The sequence below is a fragment of the Oncorhynchus keta genome, chromosome 27 (genome assembly GCF_023373465.1).
Source record: "Oncorhynchus keta strain PuntledgeMale-10-30-2019 chromosome 27, Oket_V2, whole genome shotgun sequence".
Lineage (NCBI taxonomy): Eukaryota > Metazoa > Chordata > Actinopteri > Salmoniformes > Salmonidae > Oncorhynchus > Oncorhynchus keta.
The window spans coordinates 33,928,460-33,943,484 of record NC_068447.1 but is presented as its reverse complement, the minus strand read 5'-3'; the positions used below and the strand labels follow the sequence as shown (position 1 = coordinate 33,943,484).

At 40.1% G+C, this 15,025-nt stretch overlaps 1 pseudogene across 1 annotated transcript; it reads left to right on the top strand.

Moving 5' to 3' along the window:
- Positions 1–6,168: 6,168 nt before the first annotated feature.
- Positions 6,169–15,025, top strand: LOC118359834 (diphosphoinositol polyphosphate phosphohydrolase 1-like; annotated as a pseudogene). The gene is made up of 5 exons (XR_004820754.2): positions 6,169–6,562; positions 9,825–9,935; positions 11,113–11,157; positions 11,294–11,378; positions 11,638–15,025. The product of XR_004820754.2 is annotated as a diphosphoinositol polyphosphate phosphohydrolase 1-like (transcript).

The following is a 15,025-nucleotide window of genomic DNA, read 5'->3' as shown; positions in this document are numbered from 1 at the left end:
ATGCTGCCACCCCCGTTCTTCACGGTTAGGATGGTGTTCTTCGGCTTGCAAACCTCCCAATGTTTTCCTCCAAGTTCTATTTTTGTTTTATCAGACCAGAGGACATTTCTCCAAAAAGTACGATATTTGTCCCCATGTGCAGTTGCAAACCGTAGTCTGGCTTTTTTTATGGCGGTTTGGAGCAGTGGCTTCTTCCTTGCTGAGCGGCTTTTCAGGTTACATTGATATAGGACTCATTTGACTTGTTTTACTGTGGATATAGATACTTTTCAAGCAAAGAGGCACTGAGTTTGAAGGTTGTCCTTGAAATACATCCACATGTAGACCTCCAATTGACTCAAATTATGTCAATTAGCCTTTCAGAAGCTTCTAAAGCCATGACATAATTTTCTGGAATTTTCCAAGCTGTTTAAAGGCACTGTCAACTTAGTGTATGTAAACTTTTGACCCACTGGAATTGTGATACAGTGAATTATAAGTTAGATAATCTGTCTGTAAACAATTGTTGGAAAAATGACTTGTGTCATGCACATAGTAGATGTCCTAATCGACTTGCCAAAACTATAGTTTGTTAACATGAAATTTGTGGAGTGGTTGAAAAATGAGTTTTATTGACTCCAACCGAAGTGTATGTAAACTTCCGACTTCAACTGTAAGTGTCATAAAATAACACAATATATATCACAACAGGTGTAAATATCTGGGTCATGACAATGTTATGACTGTTTTGACAAGTTCTGTCAGCTGTTATGACATGGTTATGGCCATGGGTTATGGCCATGGGTTATGGCCATGGGTTATGACACTGGGTGTCTGTCAAGTAAAGTGTTTCCATTTCATCTCATATTCCATAATATTTATCGCATATTGGAGACTAAATGAAAGTTTAACATACTGTTTCAAATATGTACTATTTTGAAAATACACATCGCATACATAATAATGTAATTTATCCCATATTGAAGACTCAATTAAAGAACGTCTTCATATATTTAGTCAGTAAACTCAATGTATTTATGTCATACACCTTCTCAATCAATTAAATGTATTTTACAAAGCCCTTTTTACATCAGCCGTTGTCACAAAGTGCTTGTAGAGATACCCAGCCTAAAACCCCAAAGAGCAAGTAATGCAGATACAGAAACACAGTGACAAGGAAAAACACCCTAGAAGGGCAGGAAGCTAAGAAGAAACCTAGGAAGGAACCAAGCTCAGAGGGGTAACTCTTCTGACTGTGCTGGGTGGAGATTATCAGAGTACATGGCCATTAATGCCAGATCATTTTACAAGATGTTCATACATGACCAGCAGGTTCAAATAATAATATCAGTGGTTATAAAGGGTGCAACAGGTCAGCACGTCAGGAGTAAATGTCAGTTGGCTTTTAATAGCCAAGCATTCAAAGGTCAAGACAGCAGGTGTGGTAGAGAGAGTGAGAGAGAGAAAGCAGGTCGAAACAGCAGGGCTTTCTCCTATAGAGCTCAATTTTTATGGAATAGTCTGCCTATCCATGTGAGAGATGCAGACTTGGTCTCAACCTTTAAGTCTTTACTGAAGACTCATCGCTTCAGTAGGTCCTATGATTGAGTGTAGTCTGGCCCAGGGGAGATAAGGGGAACAGCAAGGCACTGGAGAGACGAACCACCCCCTCTCTCCACTGGGATTATCTACCTCTGACCCTGTTATGGGGGCTGAGTCACTGGCTTACTAGTGCTCTTCCATGCCATCCCTAGGAGGGGTGATTTTCTTGTCCGGTTAGCACCCCTTCGGGCTTGTGCAGTGGAGGAGATCTTCGTGGGCTTTACTCAGCCTTGTTTTAATGTAGTAAATTGGTGGTCTGTTGTTATCCCTCTAGTGGTGTGAGGGCTGTGCCTTGGCAAGGTGGGTGGGGTTGTATCCTGGCTGGTTGGCCCTGTCCGGGGGCATCGTCGGACGGGGCCACAGTGTCCCCCGACCCCCACTGTCTCAGCCTCCACTATCTATGTTGCGCTAGTCTATGTTCCGGGACTCAGTCTGTTATATCTGGTATAATTCCCCTGTCTTATCTGGTGGCCTGTGTGAATTTAAGTATGCTCCCTCTAATTATCTTTCCCTCCCTCTCTCACTCCCTTCCAGGAGAAGCTGAGCAATAGGACCATGCGTCAGGATTACCTGGCCTGATGACTCCTGGCTGTTCCCACTCTACCTGGTCGTGCTGCTACTCCAGTTTCAACTGTTCTGCCTAGGGTTATGGAACCCTGACCTGTTCACCAGATGTGCTACCTTGTCCCGGACCTGCTGTTTTCAACTCTCTCTCTACCGCACCTGCTGTCTCGACCTCTGAATGCTCGGCTATGAAAAGCCAACTGACATTTACTCCTGAGATACTGACCTGTTGCAACCACTGTGATTATTGTTTCCCCCTGCTTGTAATCTATGAATGTTTGAACATCTTGAAGAACAATCTGGCCTTAATGGACATGTACTCTCTTAATCTCACCCCCAGCACAGCCAGAAGAGGACTGGTTCAGAGCCTGGTTCCTCTCTCGGTTTCTTCCTGGGTTCCTGCCTTTCTAGGGAATTTTTCCAAGCCACATACTGCATTGCTTGCTGTTTTGGGTTTTAGGCTGGGTTTCTGTATAGCACCTGGTGACATTTGCTGATGTAAAAAGGGCTTTATAAATATATTTGATACAGTGCCTTGAGAAAGTATTCACTCGCCTTGACTTTTTCCACATTTTGTTGTGCTATAAAGTGGGATTAAAATGGATTTGTCATTTTATGTCAACAATCTACACAAAATAATATGTCACAGTGGAAGAAAATGTCTGACATGTTGGTTTGATTAATGGAAAATACAACATTAATATATTTTGATTCAATAAGTATTCAACACATGTAGGGCTATGGCGGTCACAAAATTTGGTCAGTCAATGATTGCCAAGCAAATAACTGTTGGTCTCACAGTAATTTACCGTGAATTAACAAAGACATTTAGCATCTCCTGGCTTCCACATATAGCCTATGCAGACCTTTGGAACATCTACCTTTTAAAAAGTCAAAGAAATCCATGTAATATAGCCTACACCTTCACAATAAATCCATGTAATATAGCCTACACCTTCACAATAAATCCATGTAATATAGCCTACACCTTCACAATAAATCCATGTAATATAGCCTACACCTTCACAATAATTCCATGTAATATAGCCTACACCTTCACAATAATTCCATTATTTATTTTAGAAGGGTATAAAGAAGCATGACATGAAGAAAATGTAGTCTATTTCAGAAGAACAGAATAAGATACTCTGAGTTGTCTTTATGTTAGTTCCTGATCTTGCTATGCCAAATGGCTGTGAGCTACACTAGAATTCGGTGGCATTATTTTTATATTATTTTATAGTATGAAGAATACAATTGAACAAAGCTGAATCAAATAGAAAGGCTCTTTTCTCCAAACGATTTGCGCACATGTGGCTATTCTATGTTGAGCATTTAACAAAGAAATACAGTTGAAGTCAGAAGTTTACATACACTTAGGTTGGAGTCATTGAAAATCGTTTTTCAACCACTCCACAAATTTCTTGTTAACAAACTATAGTTTGGGCAAGTCGGTTAGGACATCTACTTTTTGCATGACACAAGTCATTTTTCCAACAATTGTTTACAGACAGATTATTTCACTTAGAATTCACTGTATCACAATTCCAGTGGGTCAGAGGTTTTACATACACTAAATTGACTGTGCCTTTAAGCAGCTTGGAACAGCTTGGCTTTAAAAGCTTCTGATAGGCTAATTGACATCATTTGAGTCAATTGGAGGTGTACCTGTGGATATATTTCAAGTCCTACCTTCAAACTCACTGCCTCTTTGCTTGACATCATGGGAGTTTGTCTGTGGAGATGGGAGAACCTTCCAGAAAGAAAACCATCTCTGCAGCACTCCACCAATCAGGCCTTTATGGTGGAGTGGCCAAACGGAAGCCACTCATTAGTAAAAGGCACATGACAGCCCGCTTGGAGTTAGCCAAAAGGCTCCTAAAGGACTCAGACCATGAAAAACAAGATTCTCTGATCTGATGAAACCAAGATTGAACTCTTTGACCTGAAGGCCAAGAGTCACGTCTGGTGTATACCGATCACCATCCCTACGGTGAAACATGGTGGTGGCATCATCATGCTTTGGGGACTGGGAGACTAGTCAAGATCAAGGCAAAGATGAACGGAGCAAAGTACAGAGAGATCCTTGATGAAAACCTGCTACAGAGCACTCAGGATCTGACTGGGGAGAAGGTTCACCTTCCAACAGAACAATGACCCTAAACACATAGCCAAGACAACGCAGGAGAGGCTTTGGGACACATCTCTAAATGTCCCTGAGAGAGCCTGGACTTGTACCCGATCGAACATCTTTGGAGAGACCTTAAAATAGCTGTGCAGCAACCCTCCCCAATCAAACATGACAGAGCTTGAGAGGATCTGCAGAAGAATGGGAGAAACTAAAAAATACAGGTGTGCCAAGCTTGTAGCATCATACCCAAGAAGAACTGGGTAAAGGGTCTGAAAACTTATGTAATGTGATATTTCTGTTTATTTTGTATTTTTTTTCTAAATTGTTTATTAAAAGTGTTGTTTTCTTAATCATTATGATGTATTGTGTGTAGATTGATGAGTGGGAAAAAACGATTTAATCCATTTTAGAATAAGGCTGTAACGTAACTAAATGTGGAAAAAGTAAAGGGGTCGGAATACTTTCCGATGGCACTGTATAATATGGGGAATTGGAAATGACTCATAAAATTACATTGATAGAACCCACAATCTTTCTGTAACATTAAATCTGCTCTCTAAAAAAATACAAATAAAGTTTTCCTCTAGGATTTTGCCTGTGCTTAGCTCTTTTCTGTTTCTTTTTACCATAGTCCATGCCAATGACAAGTGTAACAGTATAATTTTAAACCGTCCCCTCGCCCATACCCGGGCGCGAATCAGGGACCCTCTGCACACATCGACAACAGTCACCCTCGAAGCATCGTTACCCATCGCTCCACAAAAGCCGCAGCCCTTGCAGAGCAAGGGGAACTACTACTTCAAGGTCTCAGAGCAAGTGACGTAACCGATTGAAACGCTATTTAGCGTGCACCGCTAACTAAGCTAGCCGTTTCACATCCGTTACACTCACCCCCCTTTTGACCTTCCTCCTTTTTCCGCAGCAACCAGTAATCCGGGTCAACAGCATCAATGTAACAGTATACTTTTAAACCGTCCCCTCGCCCATAACCGGGCGCAAACCAGGGACCCTCTGCATACATCAACAACAGTCACCCACGAAGCATCGTTACCCATCGCTCCACAAGAGCCGCGGCCCTTGCAGTGCAAGGGGAACTACTACTTCAAGGTCTCAGAGCAAGTGACGTAACCGATTGAAACGCTATTTAGCGCGCACCGCTAACTAAGCTAGCCGTTTCACATCCGTTACACAAGTATACCCATAACATGATGCAGCCACCACCATGTTTGAAAATATGGGGAGTGGTACTCAGTTATGTGCTGTGTTGGATTTTCCCCAAATATAACATTTTGTAGTCAGGATCTAAAGTTAATTTCTTTGCATGTTTTGGAAAATGTTCCTTCTTCCTCCTTCTTTTCACTCTGTCATTTATGTTAGCATTGTAGCATAACGACAATGTTGTTAATCCATCCTCAGTTATGTCCTATCACAGCCATTAACATTAAACTCTGTTACTTTTTTTAAATCATCATGGCCTCGTGGTGAAATCCTGCAATTGAGTTGGGAAGGGAGCCTGTATCTTTGTCGTGACTGGGTGTATTGATACACCATTCAAAGTGTAATTAATAACTGCACCATGCTCTCAAAGGAATATTCAAACCATTGGAAAATCTCCCTGGTCTTTGTTGTTGAATCTGTGCTTGAAATTCACTACTTGATTGAGTGAAAATTGTACGGGGTAGTCATTTAAAAATGATGTGAAACAATATTATCCATGCAACATATTATGTGACTTTTTATTAAACAGTTTTATTCCTACAATTATTTAGGCACTGGTATACTTTAAATCAGTGACATAAAAGCTCAATTTAAACCATTTAAAATTCAGACTGTAACACAACAAAATGTGAAAGTCAAGAGGTGTGAATTATTTCTGAAGGCACTGTACACATCATTGGGTAAAACTAGAGATCTACCAGACCGACCACGACTGCGTTTACAGTTTCATACTCTCATTCTCAAAGATTGAAACGTGAATACCGATATGTGTAGGCTACGTTTGACTATTCTATCTACCGTGACGCGTGTTTTACGCAGTTTATAATGGCGTCTGTGCAGGAGAAAAAGGAAAAAGAAAGCGGAGAAGAAGTCTGTTGTAGAAATTGATAGCGTTTTACGCGGGTTCCCACAAGTAGGCTGTGACCGTCTTTCTGAGTTTGTGGTTCACATTTTGTTTTGTTTTACCCCAACATGATGAAGATCAAATCGAATCAAACGCGGATATATGACGGGGATGGCTACAAGAAACGCGCCGCCTGTCTGACCTTCAGGAACGAGAGTGAGGAGGTAAATCCGAGGCTAGGAGTGTGGAGGTTGAACGGGCCATTTGGAGTACAGGTTGTCTGGTGGGGTAACTATTTCTAATGTAGAGAATAGGCTACATGTCAGCTAAAGCATATGCTTGTTTAGTGGCAACATCGCCTGCGGTTAACATGTTATTGGATTTTTTTTTAAGTACACTTTTAAAACTTACATTAACCTTAACTGCAGAGTCCTAGGCTGAATATATTAAAGTTGAATAACTTTATTTTCCCAGAGTTGCCAAATTAGTTTATTATGCAATGCAGGGTCTGTTAGCTCTGGGCCATTGCAGTACTTTCAAAAGTAGTCATACCACTTGACTTTTTCCACATTTTGTTACATTACAGGCTGTAATTTACAGCGTTAATATTTGTTTCTTTTTTAGAAATAAAAAACAAATATCATAATTACATATGTATTCAGAACCTTTACTCAGTCCTTTTTGGAAGAACCTTTGGAAGTGATTACAGCCTCAAGTCTTCTTGGGTATGACGCAACAAGCGTGGCACCCCAGTCTGAGGTCCTGAATGCTCTGGAGCAGGTTTTCAGCAAGCATCTCTCTGTACTTTGCTCCATTCATATTTCCCTCGATCCTGACTAGTCTCCCAGTCCCTGCCGCTGAAAAACATCCCCACAGCATGATGCTGCCACCACCATGCTTCACCGTAGGGATGGTGCAAGTTTCCTCCAGACGTGACACTTGGCATTCAGGCCAAAGACCTCGATCTTGGTTTCATCAGACCAGAGAATCTTGTTTCTCATGGTCTGAGAGTCCTTTGGGTGCCTTTTGGCAAGCTCCAAGCGGGTAGTCATGTGCCTTTTACTGAGGAGTGGCTTCTGTCTGGCCACTTAACCATGAAGGCCTGACTGGTGGAGTGCTGCAGAGATGGTTGTCCTTCTGGAAGGTAAAAAGTTTTGCTGGTTCCAAACTTCTTCCATTTAAGAATGATGAAGGCCACTGTTTTCTTGGGGACCTTCAAAGCTGCAGAATTTTTGGGGGACCCTTCCCCAGATCTGTGCCTTGACACAATCTTATCTCGGAGCTCTACGGACTATTCCTTTGACCTCACAGCTTGGATTTTGCTCTGACATGCACTGTCAACTGTGGGACCTTATGTAGACAGTTGTGTGCCTTTCCAAATCATGTCCAATTTACTGAATTTACCACAGGTGGACTCCAATCAAGTTGTAGAAACATCTCAAGGATGATCAATGGAAACAGGATGCACCTGTGCTCAATTTCGAGTGTCATATCAAAGGGTCTTAATACTTATGTAAATAAGTTTCTTTTATTTATTTATTTTAATACATTTACTAAATGTTTTTGCTTTGTCATGATGGGGTATTGTGTGTAGATTGATGAGGAAAATGTTTTATTTAATCAATTTTAGAATAAGGCTGTAACGTAACAAAATGTGGAAAAAGTCAAGAGGTCTGAATACTTTCTGAATGGACTATATATATATCTATATCCAGTACCAGTCTAAAGTTTGGACACACCCACTAATTCAACGGTTTTTATTTATGATTTTTTAAACTATTTTTTACATTGTAGAATAATAGACACCAAAACTATTAAATAAAACATATATTTTAGATTCTTCAAAGTAGCCACCTATTGCCTTAATGACAACTTTGCACACTCTTGGCATTTTCTCAACCAGCTTCACCTGAAATGCTTTTCCAACAGTCTTGAAGGAGTTCTCTTGTTGGCTGCTTTTCCTTCACTCTGCAGTCCAACTCATCCCAAACCATCTCTATTGGGTTGAGGTCGGGTGATTGTGGAGGCCAGGTTATCTGATGCAGCACTCCATCACTCTCCTTCTTGGTCAAATAGCCTTTACACAGCCTGGAGGTGTGTTGGGTCATTGTCCTGTTGAAAAACAAATGATAGTCCCACTAAGCACAAACCAGATGGGATGGCGTATCGCTGCAGAATGTTGTGGTAGCCATGCTGGTTAAGTGTGCCTTGAATTCTAAATAAATCACTGACAGTGTCACCAGAAAAGTACCCCACACCATCACACCTCCTCCTCCATGCTTCACGGTGGTAACCACACATGCGGAGATCATCCGTTCACCTACTCTGCGTCTCACGATGACACAACGGTTGGAACCAAAAATTTGGACTCATCCGACCAAAGGACAGATTTCCATTGCTTGTGTTTCTTGGCCCAAGCAAGTCTCTTCTTATTATTGGTGTTCTTTAGTAGTGGTTTCTTTGCAGCAATTTGACCATGAAGGCCTGATTCACACAGTCTCCTCTGAATAGTTGATGTTGAGATTTGTCTGTTACGTGAACTCTGAAGAATTTATTTGGGCTTCAAATTCTGATCCTGGTAACTGTAATGAACTTATCTTCTGCAGCAGAGGTAACTCTGGGTCTTCCTTTCCTGTGGCGGTCCTCATGAGAACCAGTGTCATCATAGCGCTTAATGGTTTTGTCGCGTGCACTTGAAGAAACTTTCAAAGTTCTTGAAATGTTCTGTACTGACTAACCTTCATGTCTTAAAGTAATGATGGACTGTCATTTATCTTTGCTTATTTGAGCTGTTCTTGCCATAATATGGACTTGGTCTTTTACCAAATAGGGCTATCTTCTGTATATCACTCGTACCTTGTCACAGCACAACTGATTGGCTCAAGGAAAGAAGGAAAACAATTCCACAAATGAACTTTTAACAAGGCACAACTGTTAATTGAAATGCATTCTAGGTGACTACCCCATGAAGCTGGTTGAGAGAATGCCAAAAATGCGCAAAGCTGTCATTAAGGCAAAAGGTGGTTACTTTGAAGAATCTAAAATGTAAAACATGTATCGTTATGTTTAACACTTTTTTGGTTACTACATGATTCCATATGTGTTATTTCATAGTTTTTTTTTCTAAAATATAGAACATAGTAAAAATAAAGAAAAAACCCTTGAATGAGTAGGTGTGTTCAAACTTTTGACAGGTACTGTATATATGTATATATATTTCCTCCTAATATTGTATAGTCTGCGTGTCGCTTCATTGGCCTGGGCTATTGCTTGTTTTAATTCAAGACCAGATTGATCTCCATTTGTCAGTGTCGGAGTAGCCACTCATTTCGGTCATTTGTATGGGATTAAAAAAAGATTGCGCTAATGTCTTCTATCATGTAAATTATGTAGAATTGCATGAAATGCGTTTTTAAAATGTCATTTTTTTCTAGGACAAAGCATAGCTCCAGGGTTTATGATTTCTTAATCTGGCCCTGCCTGCAGGTGTTGTTGGTTAGTGGTAGTCGGACTCAAGACAAGTGGATTGTCCCTGGTGGAGGAATATAGCCGGAGGAAGAGCCCAACGTGGCTGCTGTTCGAGAGGTGTGTGAAGAGGTAGGCTGAATTACTTGTCAACTTCATTTGTGCATTCAGAGTTTTTATTATGCAAGGAGCTCATTGGAAGTATCATTTCACTTCTGTGCAGTTGCCCTTTGAAATGGTTTGTAAAGGTTAAAGGCCTGTATAGACTGGTATAGACAGGTAATTACACTTTTATAACGTGTTTATTCATTAATGATCTGATTTCCCCAAAAAAACTTGATGTCCCTGAGCATAATTGTGTTAATAGAAAGGTTACTCTCATGCTAAATTGTTGCCTAAAGTTCTTAGAGGGTATATACGGTATTTGAACTGAAGCTAACCTTTTCTGTTGAACAAATGGGATAATGCCATCTTTAAACATGTACATTTTAGTACATTTAGACACTTTTAGACACGCTTATACAGAGCAAATTACAGCTAGTACATTCATCTTAAAGTTAGCTAGGTGGGACAACCAAATATCTCAGTACCAGTAAATACATTTTTCAGTAATAAAGTAGCTATCAGCAAAGGCAGTGCTAGTGGGGTGGGGGAAGTCAAATGTGTGTGTTAGTTCACAGATGGGGAATTATTTTTTTAATTTTATTTTTTAGGTGGGGGCGAGGGGGGTTGCTGTGGGATTATTTAAGATACTCTTTAAAGAGGTAGGGTTCGGGTAGGGTTTCAGATCTTCAAGTCTTTTAAGTTTATTGGTTTTCCATTAACTGTATTCAGCCTAATTTGTGAGTTCCTTGTGATCAATATTGAGCTCATTTGTTAGGGAAACACAATCTGATGTATTGTTGTCTTGGCCAAATGTTATTGCAGGGTTTTGTTGATGTACTAATTTTACACTAGTTGACTTCGCAGCCCTTATTTCAGCTCTGAAAAATCTAAATGTTCTTCTATGTAAGCTATTCACTGAATGGGTTGAGGAGCCTCTTGATTGAGAGTCCATGTTTATATATAGAGTAAAACTGTAACCTGAAGAATAAAGTACTGCAATGATACCATGTTAATAGGAGCTGATCCCTCCCTCTCCTACATGACATTGCCCCCGCCCTGGAACTGAAAATGGCAGCAATTCTCAGAACCCCCAGGTCTCATCGGGTGAAAATGTGAAAACATTGCAGTGTCCTGCTTTTACTAAGAATCGTTATTCAAGGTTTAATTTGCTGTTTCATTTCTACTGAACATGTTGTCTTTCCAGGCTGGTGTCAAGGGGACATTGGGGCGACTACTAGGAATTTTCGAGGTGAGCTGAAAAGGATTTTCCATGTCTTTGTGTTGCTTGTCTTTAAAATTGGTGTGGGAGGGACTGCTAGTTTATTTCCACTGTTTGCCTCCTAACCTTGAGTACTAACAATTTTTCTTGATTTCCTCTTTCTCAGAACACAGAGAGGAAGCACAGAACATATGTCTATGTCCTAATGGTTACAGAGATGTTAGAAGACTGGGAGGACTCTGTGAATATTAGTACATTGTTACTAGTTTTTTGTGGTGTTTGTGAAAGCTGTGATGACTGGAAGTCTATTTAGTTATGTGTGATCAAATTGATTAATCGGCAACAGATTGACCAGCTGATGATCATAATAGATGCTACAACTGCTGCTACTACTACCACTACTACTACTATTGTAAATCCTTCATAGGCATTTCATTCCTGAGTTAATCTAGACTTAACCTGTTTTTGTAGCCCCCTTTCAAACTCCGCTCGTTATCCCTCTGTTGACAGGTAGAAAAAGGGAATGGTTTAAGACTGATGATGCCAACAGGGTGCTGCAGTGCCACAAGCCTGTGCAGGCCTCGTACTTTGCGGCCCTACAACAGGGCTTCCTGAGCAACAACATGACACCCCTGGTGGCCACAATAGGGGGAGGAGACCACTCCCCTACCTACAACATCAACCATAACTCTAGATGGAAGTATAAGTAAAACACAGAAATCCTGGAGAATTCTCCACATCTTTTACCCGCTTCTTTTTCTTACCTCCTCCTACTACCACTACTTATTTTTTAAACTTCAAAACATCAACAGAAATGTTTGCCTTGACAGCCTTTTTTTTGGTGCCAGAGTGGAGGTACAGACTTGAAGTGTTGGGCGAAGAGGATTTTATACTTTGTAATTTGAATGTTTTTTTTCTTGATTTTTATTAATAATTGCATGAGGTATTCCCAAACTCTTCCTCCTTTTCCTCGGTCCCTCATTCCTCTCTGTCATAAATGTGAGGTTTGTTGAATGCAACTCTCTGCTGTGGTGATGTAAAGTATTGCTATGCTGTGTGTTTACCATTTAGTTGCCACACCCCTTTACATGGCAGTCATAAGAATGACATAACCTCTCACCATGTACTGTGACAGATCGTTAGTCTAAGAGGTAAGAGTTATACAGCCTGTCAAGGCTTTTTCTGTATGACATTTTCTGTAGTTTTTTTTCTTTTCATATCTTTTCTAATCATCTAAAAATGCATTTATTTGGTTAATGGTTAGATGGGCTTGTTGGAAAACTTTCTGTTTTGTATGTGTGGTTAAGGTACATGGGTGTGTCTTGTGTGATGTAATCTGTAGGAATGGAATTATCTGGTACAAAACGGGCTCAATTGTGACGATAGCACAAGCTTTGGTGATTGGAGAGAGAAGTTTTGATAAGGGGGCTGACATAAAAAGAACACTCCCATAGTAGCTTCGGCTTTTGCTATCACACTAGGGCACACCTAACCAAATCATTGAAATGTAAATAATCTGCACGTCTTGTTGTCAGTCTAGACTATAAAGATAATATATTGATTGGTTTTATAATGAAATAACCAGAAAAACAGAGAATTATGCATGTTATCTGATCCTCATGGGGAAGGAACAAGAACCCAAACTAGTTTTTGGTGCAGGAGACATGCTCTTGCAGAGTTTTTGAATCATGTTGTGCATCAGGAGGTGGGTAGTAATGTCATCAGGTGTTGTTTATTATGCTTGACTAGTAAAGCTAATTTAAAATGGCACTTGGAAGAATTTGCCGCTTCTGGATAACGTGTTTGTCATACTCTGGACCCCACTAAAATTAATGTGTTCATGGTTTTCACTTGATAATTCTATATCCATTTACTTTGTTGTTAATATTCATATTTATTTTCTAATGGTATGATGGTGATTGATTGCATATGACGGAAGTTTTTCAGTCTGTACTAATCTCTCGGTGTGTGTATTGATGTAAGGTGAGGGCTGTTGATTGATTGGTGTGTGTGTGATGCAGGAAGAGATGTTGCACAACAGGAGATGCAATAACAAGGTAAATCACCTGCACGTTTTGGTGAGGGCAAATTTACGCTCATGTGAATCCATCAATTCTAAATTGTATTCTAACAAATGTTTACACTGTGATATAATTCTGCATTTTCCCTTAAATGAACACTGGACTTTTGTTTTTATGTTAGCTATATTTGTTTCGTTAGGTTTTTGTTGTTTCTTGAAATGCACTTTTAAATAGTTCTTAATATATTATTTGTCTACTTTAGGTAGGTTCATCATTGGTTGTTCAAATTGATCATTTAAATCAATCAAATGCCATTGATCTGATGAATGGATGGATGCTGATAAGTCTCAGAACCATAGTGATTCTGGCCCAGTCAAGACTTGTGAACAAGAATAACTGGGATTGGTAGATAGGCTCGAGAACATTAAACATATGTCAATGCAGAGACCAACTCTCCACTACTGGCCCTGGAGTTTGGTACTGTTGTTTGCTTGTCACCCTGGCCCACGAAAATTGATGTGTAGATTCTACTTCACACTGTACTTTGCCCTGATGGGCTAGTAGGTATGTGCCAATTTCAATAATGACGTTTTATAAAATCTTGTTTCAGGACCCCCAAAACTCCCAAGAAAAAACTATGTAAGTTGTCATGTAACTGACTGGCTCTGGCAGAACTGGCAGAATATTTCTCAACCGAGCATAATTTAGGGCACAAAGAATGAGAATATTATATTCTTGTTGAGCTGGATTGTGCCAAACGTACCCATTGACCCAACTGATCTGGCACAAAGAGCTGTTAAGTTCGTTCTCAGCCTTATTCATCTCCTCTGGCAATGTTTTTAAGTTTTACACAACAGCCTAGTCCTATCCTTGAAATGGCCCTAGACCCGTGGTATGTAAGGCCCTCAGTTGGCTAGCTTTGCTTAGATGGATGCATTGCATTTACTTTTTAGCTGTTTGCGACATTTATGTACTAGTAACTGCCTGGGGAGGTTTTTTGATTTTCCTTTCCTCTTTTATTTTTACATGGAACCTGAACATAGGGAATATGTGGTGTTTTTTAACTTGTGAAAATAGAAAAGGTCAGGCCTACTCATGGTAGACCTAAGAAAACATAAGTCATATTGCACCAGGACGTAATGGTTGTAAAGACACTCCAGTTGAATGCATTCAGTTGTACAACTGACTAGGTATCCCCCTTACTTTCTAATAAGTACATACATGGCTTTATTTCTCACTATATGGCCAGTAGGGATTGGCAATTTCAGTAAGCCCCATGTTGTTTGTCTGTGAGTCATGGGGTGTGTTCAGTTCGCTTTAACGTTTGCACTGAACGTGTGCACAGTTCAACAGCCTTTGAGGTACGTTTGGTGGGTGTGACCATCTGAAATCGTAAAACTTGTGATGCACACCATATGATAATGTCCCCCTGGGCCACCATAAGTGATTTTCAACTGGTCTTTCAGTACAATAGTTTACATTGAATTCAATATTGCGCAAAGTTCTATCATACTGAACCAAACCGTGTCATAAGATTTTGTGATGGCGCCATCTAGTGGTTATGGGTCATCTAACTAGGTGATGGCAGTTCTGGGTAATATGTTCCTGTTCTTGATGACTTCAGTTTACTGGTAAGTTTAATGGTCTTAACAGCATATAAAGAAAATCCAATGATGAAATATGTATCTTTCTAGATGACTGATGTAAACTGAAGAATTGTCAAATCCAAATCATTACATGCAATGGTCCAATCGGGGGCAATTCAAATACACATATCACTGATTTCTTCTTCAATGGGGAATTACACAACAAAATGTGAAGACTAAAGATTGTAAAACAATTCTGCCAATTAATAAAACACCCAGTGTTCCCTTTTC